A 17,168-nucleotide genomic window follows, 5' to 3' on the forward strand; every position below is an offset into this window, starting at 1 on the left:
CAACTTGTTCCTGTTGCAGCTAAAATAAATATAACTTTCTTCTACAAATTATGTAATTCATTTGTGTGCACACTGCTATATTTATCTACGTATTAGATGTTCCTCTAGCTTGGAATAGCACTTATTGTTTACCTGTCCTTTCTAGGAACACTCCCTAACCGCAGCTGCTGGCCATGATTCTGTCTGCAGGGTTCTAAATGCATACCTGGTATTTTTATAATCCACCGCATACTAGAACCAATTAAAGATGACTGGCATGAAACTGAATCACTCGCAGTAGTCTAGTGATTCGTAACCCTAATCATGGCTGTACCAGTTCCAAACCACACATTTACCTACATGTACTTCAAGAAGAGAAGTACTCTTCACAGTTTGGCTTGGCTGTCCGATCTAGACAAATCAAAGCTCTAGGGTTTGTGCTCAAGCATAAAAGTTTTAAATCCCTATATATTTTTTTTGTAATTTATTTTTAAATGGTGTAATCTCCGACTCTTAAAACCTGGAGTAATTGAAGATTGAGAAAAGGGTTTGGCAATCGATCATAAATTAATTTTAATATTAATTTGCATTTTCACCTGAAGTGTCCACATGTGCAGTAAATCGGTACTTCTCAGATAGTTTTGGTATTTATGTCTGTGTACTAATCTTTTCATTATGAGATGAGAATTAATCTAAAGAGAATCTCAATAAAGCTGGTGATGAAATCAGTTGATTGCTGCAGGACCAGCTTTGTACAAATCTGTTCCTGCACTTATTGGACGTCATGGAATGCATTCAGGCACTAATAGGATTTGTCGTTCATATTCACAATACTGGGTACTTACGGCCCCTTTTACATGAGCAGATAATTGTAATGGTGATCACCATTACATTTGCGTGTAAAGTTCTTGCTACACCTTCAACAACCGTTAGTCACACAATCATTTGCTCAACAGTTGTGTAACTCTACTTCCAGATATCCGTAAACCTCCAGCTTGGCTGAGCGCTTGTTTGATTAGGGAGGTAAGCCATAGCCAGATAGCTCTAGTACCAGCTTCTTTCCTAAGGAACAAAAGTGTTGGGTGTTGAAATTCAACGTCCTCGATATCATCTGTTAGGGGAAGCTCCGATAAACATTAGTCATTCCGCTGTTATCAGTGGGTTTAGACAATTGGAACACTAATGTGTATGAGGGGGGTCTTGACTCGAAACTGCTAAGCCTCAAATGCAAATGATTTAACAGCTCTGTTAAACTGCCTCCCCCTTTCCGCACCCTCGCGGGCTCTCCGCAAAGGGAGGGGCTGGGATGGTATGGGAGCTAGTGTGCTAAGCTCCTGCCCCCTCCCATTGCTGGCAGTCAGCAAGTAGCGGAGAGGGGATGGGAGTTTAGCAACTAGCTCCTGTCCTGCCCCCTCCCACTGCAAACAGCCGGCAAGGTGCGGAGAGAAGGAGGGAATGGAATGCACGCCTCCTTCATAGTTGATGTAGATTTTCAGTATAATTTGCACTACAGCAAAAAGTGGATGGTCTGGGGCATATATGCCCCCTGCTAACAATCCCCACCCACTTTCATGAAAGTGGAGAGGCCAGCGAAGAAAGGAGAAATATCCCAACTTGCACCAAAGTTAGCGCGGCTTCTACGCCAGTATTCTGTCAAAGACCTAGGTAAATGTCCCTGATTGTCAACAACCTGAAGAATCATCATAAAACTGGTCACTCATTTTTCATGCTTGACTCTTGATGTGTTCTGTTGGATACCATATTACCAAGGCACTTTCTTCTTGAAGCTCTGCTTCCTTAAACCATTCCTTGTGCAGTCCTTTTTGTTTTTCATTTCTCCATTCCCATTTTCAAAGAATGAAGTTTTAAAATTTTTTTTTTTTTTCAGCAACACTGGTACACGAGGACTTGTTGTTTGCAGCAGGAGTTGTATTCTTCAATGGTACCATTTAACATACCATACAATGTCAATCTTTTTTTTCTTTTTCTTTAGAGACTGACCACAAAGTCCAATTCTGGCATTCCTTTTTTTTTCTTTTAAATGGCATCCACTGTGGGCTAAGTAATGTAGTAATTTAATAAACTACAATTTTACAGAAGTGGCAATGTCTTAAAGAGGAGCTTCCAAACTTTTTACATTTTTATTAAAATTTTACTAAAAAGGTGTGTTTTTGTTTTTTCTTTACTTTTTTGATCCCCCATTGGGGACTTGAACTGGTGATCATCCAACCGCTTGTATTATATACTGTAATTTTATGAAGTCCTGCCCCAGGTAAGGCTTCATGGGGACAGAAATCCGTGGCAGGCCTGGGCCCAAGGCTGCCATGATAACCAAATGGCAGCCCGGTATCTCAGGTGAACTGTTCAGGTAACAAAAGTAGCCCCTCTATCTATTGGGCCATTTAAATACTGCAGTCAGAACTGACAGCGTATCTAAAAGGTTAACAACTGCAGTCGGAGTTAAGGCCCATTTAGATGCAACGATTATCGCTCAAAATGTGTTGAAAGTGAGCGATAATCGCTACGTGTAAACGCGCGCCCATTGTGCACTTTTCGGTAGTAATTTGTTCATCGTTGTATTTCAGTCCGCTTAAAATCCATTGTTTGGTAGTTCGCTTATCATTTGGTTTAAATGAAAATCGTTCAGTCGTTTAACAATTTTTACCTCATTTCTTTTTACCTTCACTGATGCACACGCCATTCAAACAAACTATCATTCAATTATCGTTTATTGTCCGTTTTTCCAACGATAATCAATAAGTTTAAACAGTCATTAAAAGCAAAGCCATCTCTCACTTTTGATCGCTTAAACGAATTTTGAGCGATAATCGTTGCGTCTTAATGGACCTTAACCTCCACACCACACAAGGGCTGTACATGTATGGCATTCATCAGGAAGGGGTTAAGAGAATAAACCCATAATACGAAGACGGGGTGTATCGAGTCCCCATAGACACCATCATACTGTCTCCTGCACACTTTTGGTTTGTGCATTTACAAATGCCTTTTTTGACAAATGTGTATATTTGGCATACTCTGCGTAGACCTATAAAATGGGTAGTGTTGGCAGGCAGCTTCATGCAATATACCCTGCAAAATAAATATACATTTGCACAATATGTATTATAAAATGTATAATATATGGTTGCAAATCTTGATCATCTTCTGTTGTATAGTGTAAGGCACGCTTTTGTTTTACATGCCCCTTGAAGCTTCCCCACCCCCACCAGTTTTTGGTATTCACTGTGTCTCTGTTTTAAAAGGCATATAGAGTTGGCAAACACTTTTTTTACTGGGAAGGTCCTAAGCTGGTGCCTGGGGCTGGTCTGCATTCCACAGAGCTCTAGAGCCTGCTGGGCAAGTTGCAGGGTGAGAGGTGGCGACTGCTCGGCAGTTGTAGTTGGGATGGTGGTGGGGGTAGAGGGGAGTGGAGAACAATACTAGATGCTCACCTGGACACCTAATTGTAATGGCCTCTGTGGTATAGGTTTAACTGCAAACAAACACAAAACTACTTGTGATTACAATGTATTAACCCTTTTAACAGAGTGCACAAATAGACTATAGAGTAACCAGTCATCCTATATAAAATTGAGGGTTTAAAAACAACCATAGTTCAATGTACTCTTGCATATCTTGTGACCGCCCGCTTCTATATGCATACAACAGCACATAGCATTAAGCTACTTCCCTTCTGATGGACTTTAGTCATCAGGCCACCCATATATGCATCGCTGAGAGGCAGAGTACAGGTCGAATGTGGCATATATCTTCTGTTTGTTCGCCCCCACCCCTCCTTATTCTGCTATCTGAAGGTGCCCATAAATTTTACATAGAAGTAGGTTGATGATTGAAGAACTGTTGAACAAGCAATTGTGTCTAGTGAACCATAGCTTTGCAGATGCAGCCGTACAAATTTTAGTCCATATTGACCGTCAGTCATTCACACTGGCCATACATGTTCAGTGTCACCGGGCAATGGATCAAAGATCTTTCCAGGAACATTCTTTCAAAGAAAGATTAATCGTGGATGAAAAAGCTTTTGCTCTAACATCAGGTGACAATTTCAACTGTTGCCAGCTTCTTTCCACATGATAACTGTCTGTCATCGGTCAGCTGAAATAGTTTGTTGGTAAATTTCGCCTGACAAACGTTAGTTTTGGTAGAAATCGTTTATTTTCATCAACTTTTATTTGTCTATGAGTGTGCACCTTAAATACTGTTCTCCAACCTATTGTAGCTTTGGGGGCTAAACTGTTATAAAATTAATTTAAAAAAAAACTTTTTATTTTAGTTAGGCCAGATTTCACTGCTCGGTCATCCGTGTCCTGTTCAAAGATCATTTTATCTAAGAAAACTCAGTATGATCTAGCTTTTCCATCTGCCACTCGGACCAGTTGATTGGCTTGTGAAGTTAATGACTTGAGGGGTTGGGGGGGATGTGGAGGGTGCGGTTGCATCAATTATATGATAGATGATTATTTTTATAGCAGGATCTCATTAACACATGCCATCGTCCAGCAGTCCTAACTGATCGTAACTGCAAGCGCTGACTGCTAGGACCCAGCTCCTGTGAACTGTGCACGTCTGACCCACCCAAGACCATATTGATTTCCTACACTGCAGTCTGCCACTGCTGCCCATAGTCCCTACCCCTAAGCCAAACCCTGGCAGTAGCAGAAATGGCAGTGAAAATTCCATTGTCTCAGACAGGACCCAGCTCCCATTGTGCACAGGAGCTACATCCTAGTGGCCAGTACTTGCAATTGACAGCGCTGTTTGACAGTACGGTACTTGTAAGTTAGACCCTGTAATAACAATTATATAATGTAGGTCTCTCCTTTTTTCCCTTTTTATATATCATATCAATATTAAAGTTTTATAAATCACATTTTCCCTCTTCCCTGCTACACAATAGCAGATAAATATGTCCATTCCCCGTTGTCGTCTGCACACCTCATCCGTCACAACAGATTTAGCAACCTAAACTCTTCCAGTGTATAGTCGTACAGGGCAAGCATAGAGGAGAGATGGTGCAACATATTTAATACAATTACAAAAAAAAATTCCAGGGGCAAATATACATGGTTTTAATAGCAAAACGCACACAAAACATAAGTGAAGGTGTGCATAACCTTTACATCATAACCTTTGTTGTATAACTACTTTTTCTACTGTAGAAATCAAGTTTTCATAGACTTCCTTCTCTCACCTGCTCTCTGAGCCCATATTGTTAGAATAGAGACGCACCTTGTGCCCCAGGGTAAATTCCTCCTCTGTTGCCTTTCTTTTCTTCTAAATGAAGGTTAACTATTTTATTACCAGTGTTTTTCCTATTTTCTATAGAAGTTTTACTGAAAATATGCCAAATGAGACTGTGGATTAAGATATGTGGAAATGTATTTCTGCAAGTTTAGGATTATCAATAAGTAGGATTTAAAGGGGTTGTCCCACGAAAGCAAGTGGGGTTATACACTTCTGTATGGCCATATTAATGCACTTTGTAGTATACATCGTGCATTAAATATGAGCCATACAGAAGTTATTCACTTACCCCCTCCGGTGCTGGCGTCCTCGTCTCCATGGAGCCATCTAATTTCGGTGTCTTCTTGCTTCTTTAGACGCGCTTGCGCAGTCCGGTCTTCTGCTGTGTGCTTGCGCCGGAGAGCTGGTCTGCGCGTCGTCATCGTAGCTCCGCCCCGTCACGTGTGCCGGTCAGCCAATTAGGTTGGCTGTATCGGCAGTGGAACGCAAGGAAGGAGAAGACAATCCATGGTGCACTCGAGCACTGCTTTTTCCGAGTAACTGACTACTCGGATGAAAAGATTCGGGAGGGGGGGTAGCAGTGGGGAACGGGGGAGCTGCTTTTTTGTGTTTTTGTATTTCATCCCCCCCCCCCCCCCCTTTTAAAAAAATAACTCCTTTTATTTATCCATTGCTCTAACTGTATGAGGGCTTGTGGGACAAGTTGTAGTTTTCAATGGTGCTGTTTACTTTACCATATAATGTATTGTAAAACTTAAAAAAATTCTAAGTGGAGAGAAATGGGGAAAAAAATATTCCACCATATTACAGCGTGTCTTGTTTCTACGGCGCCCAAACTGCAACAAAAATGACATGGTAACTTTATTCTATGGGGTCAGTACGATTACCACGATACCAAACTTGTATAGTGTTTGTTTTGTTTGTTTTTTGGAGGAAGGGGGGGGGGGTATTCTTGCTGTACTGCTTTATTTTTTTTTTTAATGATTTACCTTTTTTTTAAAAAATTATTTTCAGTCTCTATCTTCTGCGCACAAAATCATTGTTCGGGGGATTTAAATACCACTGTCGATCGGCTTGTTGGGGCTGTTGCCCGCGGGTGTCAGCTGTAAGAAACAGCTGACCCCCACGATGTATCGAGGGAGGTCGCAGCGCGATCTCCCTCCATACACGTCCTGCAGCTGTAGGATGTAAAAACACTGTAGGGCGGTCAGTAAGGGTTTAAATCCATTGAAATCAATGGGGAGAAAATGGAAACGCTTTAATTCTGTTCGAATTCAGTTGTTCTGCTCCGAAAACGGAACAGATGGAAATTTTGTAACCCAAATGAGCAAGTCCTAAGTTGTATTAATGAACATCTACTTACAATGAACTAGAGAGATTTGTAACTTGCATTGATCCTAAAAATGAATGCTTGTACACTTCTGTAGGTACCTTTCCAGTGACGACATTGGGGAAGACTTACTAAGCTAAATGCAATATGGGCTGGCTAGTTATTGAAGTGACCCAAATTGTCAGCCCCCTGCAATGACCTCAGCAACGCTAGGGAAGTGGAGGGAGCTCTATATACTGTGTGACCTAGTTTCAGAACTGGGCAAGAAGTGTAGGTGTCGGTATTGTGAAACCAGGCAGCATCAGGTATTTTCCCTCCCTCGATAACTGCTTTAAACTCAGACCAATTTTTCTATACAGGAAAACACAACTTGTTTGTTTATTTTTTAGGAATAATGCTGCTTCCACACCACCACCATAAGGGTACCTTTACATGAGTGGAATTATTCCATATGAGCATTGCTGATTTTGATGCAGAATTGCCAACAAAATTATGCCATTTTTACTTCACATCAAAGTCCACTTGTTGGCAGTGTGGATTTGGTGCTGAATATAATCACAGAAAACTGCCATATACTCACTGATACAGCAGGGCAGACGTGCACCGCCTCAACATGCAGGCTGCCAAAATGCCAAATGAGGGATCCAAATACACCTGTGAAAGACACCGATGCGACAGCCACTCACAACCTCCTAATATGGAGGGGGTGGCTGCTTAGTCTATAGTCCTACACAAAGTAGTAAATACATGGTGTCCAGACCTTCTGATACATTGCGTATGGGCAGTGGTTCCATACGTATCCCCACTCTAAACCCAGCAGGGAATTGAAAACAAAACGCTGTGCATATCTGTGACGTGGGATTCCCGGGCATGGGCAGTGCCATACGTGGTCTCTGCCGGCAGAGCGTATGGGTTGTGTATTTGTAAAACATTGTGGAAGACCCACAGTATTTTACGTATATGGCCGTGGACATGACCCCTTAGAGCCCCGGATTCAGCGGGTCAACTACTTTTAGCCCATAAGTTTAGGGTATAGGGCTAAAAGCAGGTGACAGAATGTCTTCAAGTCCCAAGGCCGCCTGCACACGGGCAAATTTGCATTGCAGAATACGGAGGGGGCGTCCGCCTCCTGATTCCGCAGCAAATACTTCCCATAACACCCCTCCTCCGCCCCTTCCCCTGCTCATGGAGGAAAAATCTCAGCATACTCTGTTTTTGTGTGGATTGAAGTCAATGGAAGTCCTATACGTGGCCCTTTCGCAATGACTGGAAAGGTTGCAGATTCCGCATCATCGCTAGGCGATGACGCTGGAAAAGCAGAGGTTTAAAAAAAAAGAAAAGAAAATCTGTACTGCACATGTCCGTGGGCTCGCCGTCTGGACCATCCGCAGTACAGAGAAGATGCAATATACAGAAGGTAGTAGTGGATGCTGGCTGGGTAGGGGGTCGGATTCCGCTGGGGGCTCCTGCATGCGTAATGCGAGCCGGTCGTGTGCAGCCGGCCTAACTGTTGATGCACTGTACATACACATAAGTCCTCCACTTCAGTGGTAAATCACTGTGTAGCACTAGACCAGTAAAAAGAGTTGGCAGGCACTTTGTCACTTCAAGCCTAATGAAGTGACAGGGAGTTGTAATGGTCACCTCTCATAAACGAAAAAGTGACAAACACAGCAGTGAATTGAATTATCAGCTGACGGGAAATGCCAAAAAATAAATACAGTACTTTGTTCCCAGGTATTCTAGTGATGGTAAAGTATCCCAAGTACACCTATTTTGTATTGTTGCACACTAACATGTGAGAAGGTTATTTTTGTAATTTTCTTTTTTACATTTATAAAACAAATTTTTCAAATTATTTATACATTTTTAAATTTATTGTAAGAAATAGAAAAAATGAAGAAAGTGTGAGTTTTTTTTTTTACCATTTCTGCCCATTTTTGTCTATATAAATGTAAAATTAAAAGGTACTGGCCCTACCATGGTACCATAAGAAAGCTCAATCGACAGCACAAAAAATAAAATTGCCATTAAATAAAAAAAATATTAACCCTTAAGAGTGTATTTTGAAAATATAAAATGTAGATGCGGAAATTTAGGCATCAAAGGCCCTGCCCACTAGGGGGTTGAGCTGTGTCTTGCAGTGCGCCCTGGTGGAGTAACTTTGTCCAAATGAAAGCACCCTGCGGGTGGCTTTTTGGGGGGGACTAAACAAACGCCACTGCAACCTTTGGTGCAGTTTTTAAGCCAAAACATGAACTGGTTCCAGCAGGAAGGAGAATTATAAAGCTGCCTTCACACAGGCCAAATTCCTGCAGCGGAAAACCTGGTCCACGTGTTTGGTTTTTATTTTTTTGTTTGTTATTTTTGCGTAAATGCTGCAAAGTCTAAGGCTGGGTTCACACAGGGCAGATTTGCAGCGGAAATTCCATGCAGAGTTTCGCTGCGGCCGCTATTCCTGGGTTTAGCCTGCCATGAGCACGAGATTTGTCAAAAATCTCATCCACACGGGACAGCCAAAGATAGTCCTAGAACTATGTTCCCGTCCGGAATACGTCAGCCGCTGCATTGACTCCCATGGGAGCCAATGACAGCGGCCGGAGAAGGGAGGGTGGTAGGGAGTTTAGCAGCTTGACTGCTAAACTCCCTCCCCCTTCTCTCCTCCCCTCCGGCTGTTTGCAATGAGTGGGTGCAAAGGTAAGCACCACCCGTCCTGTCTCCTCCCATTGCTGGCTGTAGACAAGGGGTGGGCGCTTAGCTCTGCCCCCATCCTGCCCCTCATTTTGCAAACAGCCGTAGGGGAGGGGAGAGGAGGTGAGCCGAGGAGGGAAGGGCAGGGCAACGGCATGACAGCCTTGGCTTATATGCTCTGGGCCCATACCGTCTGAACAGGTGCACAAACATTAGATTTGTGCGCCCAGTCATGTGTTTTTACGACGCCGGAGGGCGCATGTAAAATTGCCTACGGCTGTGTGAAAGAGCCCTTGGTGTGCTTCACACCCATCACAATCGCTGTGGAATGCGAGCCAGAACTCTGTAGCGTATACAGTACTCTGTAAGGAAGTGGGACTGTAGCAAACCGCATTCACATGCAGCGGAAGATGGTCATGCTGCAGATTTCCAAGTATTTGTTGAGGAAATGCTGCAGATTTTCTCAACAGAATTCATTCATTTGGCATCTAGTAATTGTATAGCAATTAGCTAAAATCTGTAACACTCCCTGAATGGCGGAGTAGTTGAAGGTGATTTGGGGTGTGGTGCATTGCAGTGAATGAATTTCATGGTAAAAATCTGCACCATGCCTCTCTTGCTGTGGATTTATCTCACGGTCCGTGAATGGGGTTTGCATAGTACTGTACATTTGGTGTGAAATCTACAGCAAATTCACAATATATGAACTCTCTCTGAGACATGTGGATTTTGACGGCATAGCATCCTCGTTGGCCAATAAGTCCATCGCTCACTGTGGCTCTTAGAATTGCTGAGTACTGCTGCCATTCTGTATTTTGCTCAGTATGGCACACATACGCTTGTGTCTCGGCGGCTCCTCTCTTCAGGTATTAGCCTGCATTTCAAGAATGATTTGCAGTCTCCTTCTAGCAAGAAATGTTTGTTCTCATAATGCTCATGTGTCATGTCTTCAGTGCTCCCTCCCTTCCCGTGACACATGCACCTGAACTCTTCCTGCCAGCTCATGCTAGATGGTTTGGCACGTAGTCCACTTATAGCAGAATAATGGCCTGTTTGCATGCAGCAATTTGCCCTGATTCAAATGATTAGAGCTGCCAGTAACTATTATTAGTTAGCATAAACGAGATCAACAAAGTTTACAAAACTGCCATACATGCATGAAAGTTGGCTTGTGGACGTGTGTATGGAGAAAGTGTTATCCTGCTTATCAAATGCAAATAATGGTAGCAAAAAGGAAAATGTTCCTTCTCGAGAAATCCTTCTTGATGCTAGGCTTGAAGTGTGTGTCTGTGTGAGGTGCCATCGCAGATGTGAAGGCAGATGTATAGCTCACATATATCCTATATTGCTATAAAAAGAAAACCACCTGCCTAATATTCTATAGGCCCCCCTCATGCTGCCAAATGGCCCTGAATCGTTAAGGCATGGACACCATAGAAACTTTGGTATTCTATTGTGTATAGAACCAAGATCTTATTAAAAGTGTAGTTACTCTTTAACTTTTTTTTTTTTTTTTCATAATTCACAGTTTATATTTATCCCAGTTGTCCACATGTTGTAAAAGAAAATATGATTAGTCAGACCAGACTGTCTTTTATTGCAACGTTAATAATATTAATAATCATCTAAATATACCGCCAACATATTCTGCAGCACTTAAAGGGGTTGTCCCGAGGCAGCAAGTGGGTCTATACACTTCTGTATGGCCATATTAATGCACTTTGTAATGTACATTGTGCATTAATTATGAGCCATACAGAAGTTATAAAAAGTTTTATACTTACCTGCTCCGTTGCTGGCGTCCTCGTCTCCATGGTGCCGACTAATTTTCGCCCTCCGATGGCCAAATTAGCCGCGCTTGCGCAGTCCGGGTCTTCTTCTTTTCTGAATGGGGCTCCGTGTAGCTCCGCCCCGTCACGTGCCGATTCCAGCCAATCAGGAGGCTGGAATCGGCAATGGACCGCACAGAAGCCCTGCGGTCCATGAAGACAGAGGATCCCGGCGGCCATCTTCAGCAGGTGAGTATGAAGACGCCGGACCGCCGGGATTCAGGTAAGCGCTGTGCGGGTGGTTTTTTTTAACCCCTGCATCGGGGTTGTCTCGCGCCGAACGGGGGGGGGGGGGTTTAAAAAAAAAAAAAAACCCGTTTCGGCGCGGGACAACCCCTTTAAGGCCTCATGTCCACAGCCGTGACGGACTCCGCCAGCGGAATATCGCAGCAGAGTCCGCCACGGCGTCCCCCCAAAACCCCATACTCACCTTTAGGATACGCTGCATGAATTCTGTTGGCCGGCGCGCACGCACAGTACAGCGCATAACACGACGGCAGTGGCCAATGATGCAGCCAGAGACGCGTATTCAAGCGATACTTTGCTGTGCTCACAGCAGAAGTATAGCATGACGGACGGCTTCCACTGACTACAATGGAAGCCATCCGCACGTATTCCCGTGGCAAATAGAGCATGCCACGTTTTCTTTCACGCTGCGTAATTTCCCCATGGAATTCCGCAGCGTGAACATTGAGCTATTAGGTTCAATAGAACCTAATAGCTCCGGGGTAACACCGCGTAAAGCACGTCAGAAATCAGTCTGTGAGCATTAGCCCTTACAGTTCAGAGGGTACATGGATAAATAAAATCAAACCTTACAGAGTAACACTAATCAATTGAACTGTCCAGGGAAATATACTTACCTGGATTCAGTCTGGGTCCAGTGTTATTGGTAACTCCACTCCCAGCCTGGTTCAGCCATGATAGAGTATATGTATGTATATTTTCTTTTCTCAGAATTTATTGTGCTGGATAAATCTAATATTTTATATTTGGTATGTTCGGCATGTATGTAGCAATAGCAATCTTGTTTTTGTGTATTTTTTTTCTTTTTCAATCTTTAAAGCATTATGTAAGAGGGGGAAAAAACTTTTTCTGTAGTAACATTTGGATGCCGTAGTCAGCAATGACTGTGACATCTGCAGGTTTAAACAGCATAGAGGAGTGATTAGATGAGTAAATATGCTCTCTGATTGATAAGGCAGCTGATTACATAAAAAAAACTCCTAGGTTACCATTTTTCCTGAAACAGGGGGAGAAGCAGGAAAATCACAGATCATCTTCTCTGCTGTCTGATTGTCTTCCTCTCCACTTTACACACACTGAAGTGGCTGCGGTAAATTGTACATCACCTCCCTCCTGTTCATACACCACCCAGCCTGCACACTCTGATCAGCCAACACCTTGAGATTAAACGTCTAATTTGATCCTCACGTTCTTGCCTCCAGGACCTCTCTAGAGCAGCATCGGTCCTCTGGACTGCACTACCTCAAAACATCTGGACAATCCCCGACACACGGAACTTCAGACGCACCTTAAAACGAACCTCTTCAGTGAGGCATACCAAATCTCCTGATCTAATCCCCCCCACCCCCACAACATGCCCCCTGCCCCTCCCTATGGCTGCCCACACCTTTCATTTTGCCTATCATATGCATCTTCTGCCCCTGTACCTCCTTGTTACTCCCCCCTCCCCCCCCATTCTGTTTCTTAATAATTGAATACCGTATGTAATTTTCGTACTGTTTTTGTACTCCCCTTGTGCCTCCTCTCCTGCCCCTGTACCTTCTGAACCACCCCCACCCGCCTCTCTCCAAGTAAGTGTATACCACATGTAATTGTCTTGTTTGTGTTAACTCATGCTTTGAAAGTGCTGAGAAATAAGTTGGCGCTATACAAATAAAGATTATTATTATTATTATTATTATTATTATTATTATTCACAACCCCACTTCAAACGGCTGTAGCTGTGGTTCTATCTGTGCTTCTGGTGTCCTTGGAAAGCCAAGAATATTCACTTTTTAAAATTGCACCAAACGCATGCCAGTAACACCAATAGAACTGGAGTGTCAACCATTTGAATAGAACGTGCTCTGTTCATCCAAAAATGTAATGAACGAACAAAGCTGGTCCTAAACTGTGTGTGCAGTTAATGTCTCTGAATCTCCTACCTTTAGAATACTATAAGCCCTTGTTGTACCTACATGTAGCTCTGGCTTTATGCACAGGAACCCGGTGTTTGGTAGAAATCGGGAGGGGGGAAAAATACCTGGCACCACCATTGCTTCTGGGGGAGTATATTCTACCTTATGGAGGCACTATGCCTACGTGTTGGTGATATAGATACATATGGCATTCTGTAGGCTTCATACTGATGGTATTGCACTGTCTTCAGCTGTGCATTTTCCTTATTTTATGACTGATTAAACTTTTTTTTTTTTTTTTGTCTGCTTTTCTTTTGGGTCATTTTGTTAAACATTGCAATTATACATGTATCTTATAGCAACTATGCTCCTGTCGTTTTCAGCAACTCCTTGTGGACTTGAGTGAGCTTATGTATAAAAGGAGATCTAGGGTCTATTATGAGACTCTATAAACATTCTACATAATCATTAAGATAAACATTTCTGTATTTTCATCGCCAACTTTGACATGTCTTTAACGGTCTGTGGTACAGTACCTCAGAGTCATCCCCCCTCCTGTTTTGCTATAGGATCAGTCCTCGATCTCCTGCTGAGCCTGGCAGCCTGTACTTTTTGCGCGCACACATATTTTCCAGATTCTGTGTGGTCTCCTTTGTCCAGTCTCCTTGCAATTCAGTGCCCGCCTGTGCCAGCTGCCTTATTGAGGCGGGGGTGGGGGGGAGAAAGGGTAGTAGTGTGGGCTTTTTTTTTTTTTTTTCCCCCTTTTCCTTGGCATCATCATATCGCATCAGGTGTCAGAATACTTTTCCTTGCACTTTTCTTTTCATTCCATCCTTCGTTGAGAGAGAAGCTTTCATATGTTCAAATCTATAATATGCTCTCCTCCTGCTAAACCTAGAAAGGAGGGAGAAGCCCTAGTCTTTCACCTCACACAAACAAACATGGGAGAGGCAGCTTGAATGGGAATATTGTAACAATTGAGCATATGGCAGAGCCTGCTTATTGGGCTGTATTATCTGAAAGGTACACAATGTTGTTAATATGGCACTCCAAATAAGAGTGACTTGTGATTGGTTTTTGAATGACTCCGAGAAAGGAGATGTTGGAACAATGATGAGACTCAAATAGCACAGGAGTTAATAAGAAGACTCCAATATGCTTCATCTCTGGATTCTTGTGAGGACATCTAGCAGCCGTGCAGTTTGGGTCCTGCTATACTGTAGAAATAAAAAAAATTCCAGACCTGTTCAAGTTTTATCAAAATGACTGCAATTAGAACTGAACTGCTTACATGCTATAGACAACAGCTTCACATTACATCTCTGGCTCTCTACCCTTACTGCGCGTCGGTGCCTGAGGATGGTGCAGTTACAGGCAAACATGTAACAGTAACTTAGAGAGAAGATAATTCAAAAAGGGGGCGCAAGACTAAGGTTCTAGTATTGGGCACAAAGATTGGCAGTTACAAGGACAGCTGGCAACGGAGCTTAGTGATTTACAGAGTTTCTCAAAGAACTTAGCAGTTATTACTGGCAACAGAACAGCCTCACAAAGAGGGCGCACAGCATATTGATTAGTCTCTCTTGGACTGCACACACATTTTGGCAGTTAGTGTCTGTTAAACTCTCAGGAGAGCTCGGGTTAGATATTCGTGGGGTACCTTAGAGTGGCGCATGCTACAGTGTTCCCTAGGGCTTTGCTGAACCCACAGTACAATCTCTCTCCCCGACTGTAACCGTCCAGACCCGCTCCAATACTCCAGGGACACTTCTGGTTATGGGACTAGCAGTCTCGGACAAGGTCCCAGCCAGCACAAGTCAAGATGGCAGTAGAGTGTATGATAACTCGCAGATGCAAGCAACGTAGCCCTGTATGTAGTCTCTTGCTCTGCGCATTAGGCATCATGCTCCAATGTCTGCACCTGATGCCAAATAATGCAACCACCTATAGCTATGCACAATTGTTTTGCAGACGTCAAAAACAGATAATCTAGAGAGGTGACAAATCATATATATTTTAGATAGAGGTGAAAAATTAGATGGCCATAGATCGCACCAGATGTATAACCATCACACGGATGTTTTAAATTTTTTTATTTTTATTCTTTGGGCACAACAGACATTGTTTTTAAATACTTGTGTGAACGCAGCCTCAGGCCCAATGACCACAGGTGGATTTGATTTGTGGAATCTGCATGGCTCACCTGTGCGAAAGATCTGCAATTCAAAGTGCCCATAGGGAAGCTTTGGCATCTGCAACTGAATTTAAGTACGCAAATCTGATTTGCGGACCATTTGGTGCGGAAAACAAATCGCAGCATGCTCCATTTCAGTGCGATCGGGCTCAATAGAAGTCAATAGGTTCGGACAATCCGCAGTGCATATGCAAATACAATTGCGATTCCACAGCGGATTTGAAGGTTAAAATCTATTAGGGAGGTGGGGGGAAAAGGATAGTAGGTGGGGTTGCGAAATCCGCATGTGAAATCCAATCTGCCCATGGACATTAGAACAACCCAAAGAGATTTCAGGTTTTTTTTCTTTTTTTAAATATTTATTTTTTTAATTTAAAGCTGTAATTTATTAGGTTAATGTGGGGAAACTTCTCATTCTTACCACTTTTTGTGGGTGGTTCTTGGTTTTTTGTTTTTTTTTTCTCTGTTTACAACGTATTGCATTTATTGCTTCTTGGGTGCTGTTCACACCAGCATTCTGGGCTCTGTTCGGCGCCTTTGTAGCTGAATTCCATTTAAATCATGGACCGCATGACTGAAACCTAACTGACATCATTAGTCAGTTGGGTCTGTTCGGTTCTGTCATTAGATAGGTTCCTTTTGCCCAGGGGATTCCATGTTCTTGCTCCCATAATGGTGCAAAAAATGGAACTCATAGCATGCTAATTTGAACTTAGCCCTAGTGATGGTTTTAGTTAAAATTTGTAAACCTCTAAAAGAGATATATAGATATATATAGATATATATAGATAGATATAATGACTGTACAGGCAGCACATTTTTGCCATTCATCCACATTGCGTTCTTACCATTTTCATGCCTGTACTAGCAGCAAAGTACAAAAGCCTTTTTTTTCTGCCGTCTTTCAGCCTCCTTGGGGGTTTTTGGTCCCCCTTTTATTGTCTTTGTTTTTTCTAGTCTCTCATCACAAATAAGTTTTTCAACATCTATTCTAGTGCCTGTCCTGGAGTATGAAGTGTACTGTTGTCTGTCACTTTCCTGAGCTGTGTATGTGCCCTGTTTCTTTTCCTTTCTCACTACCCCTTTCTCCTACTCCTCTCTCCTCTCCTCTTTTTTGTTTTTCTCTAGCTGGGCCCCGCAGGCAAGCCTTTGCATATGGTTTAAATTGACTGCGAACCTCGTCAGCTGAACTTTGCTTGACTCATATAGTTTTTGCACTGCCATGAACACTATTCGTGCATTCCTGACTTGTGTGCCCTGCCTCTTCGTTTTACAACACAAAAATCATGGTTTCTTTTGCTTAGTTTTACACATTTGCTGGTAATGCAGAACACCTTGTAGCTTACTACGAAGAGTACCTTTTTCAAAACGCAGAATATAAAGGCAGGGAGTAGACGGTAGAATTGCGATTTTTGGATGGCTTGCTGCTTCCGGTTGAGTCAAGGTCCATCTCTGGTAATGAACCATTGATCTAAATGTCACTTCTGATATTTGTATGACCTTCTTTAAGACCTATACCATTGTAAATGTCCATATAATGATGGTTAGTGAGGGTAGGAGTTGACTGGGCTTTTTCTTTTTTAATTGTACATAGGATGATTTGACACAGGAGAGAATAAGTGTACATGACCTTTCATTGCAGTAAATGTTACTGTAGATTGTTTTGTACTGCTGTGCTATAGTTATATCAAGTGTTTTAGGCTAGGTTCATATAACTTTTTTTTTCCCATAACAAT

General features: G+C 42.7%; 1 protein-coding gene across 3 annotated transcripts in view; it reads left to right on the plus strand.

Annotated features, from left to right (window-relative positions):
• The window catches only part of HIC2 (HIC ZBTB transcriptional repressor 2), a 60,655-nt gene that overhangs the window by 32,318 nt on the left and 11,169 nt on the right, over window positions 1-17,168 (plus strand). Inside the window, exon 1 of one of the 3 annotated variants that reach the window (XM_066603518.1) lies at window positions 16,816-16,887. The exons of the other annotated variants lie outside the window; for them this stretch is intronic. The gene's annotated coding sequence lies outside the window, so the exon portion shown is untranslated. Of the gene's footprint in view, window positions 1-16,815; window positions 16,888-17,168 lie in introns of those variants that run through there. 3 annotated transcript variants of the gene reach the window in all.

The sequence above is a fragment of the Eleutherodactylus coqui genome, chromosome 5, assembly GCF_035609145.1.
Source record: "Eleutherodactylus coqui strain aEleCoq1 chromosome 5, aEleCoq1.hap1, whole genome shotgun sequence".
Classification (NCBI taxonomy): Eukaryota; Metazoa; Chordata; class Amphibia; order Anura; family Eleutherodactylidae; genus Eleutherodactylus; species Eleutherodactylus coqui.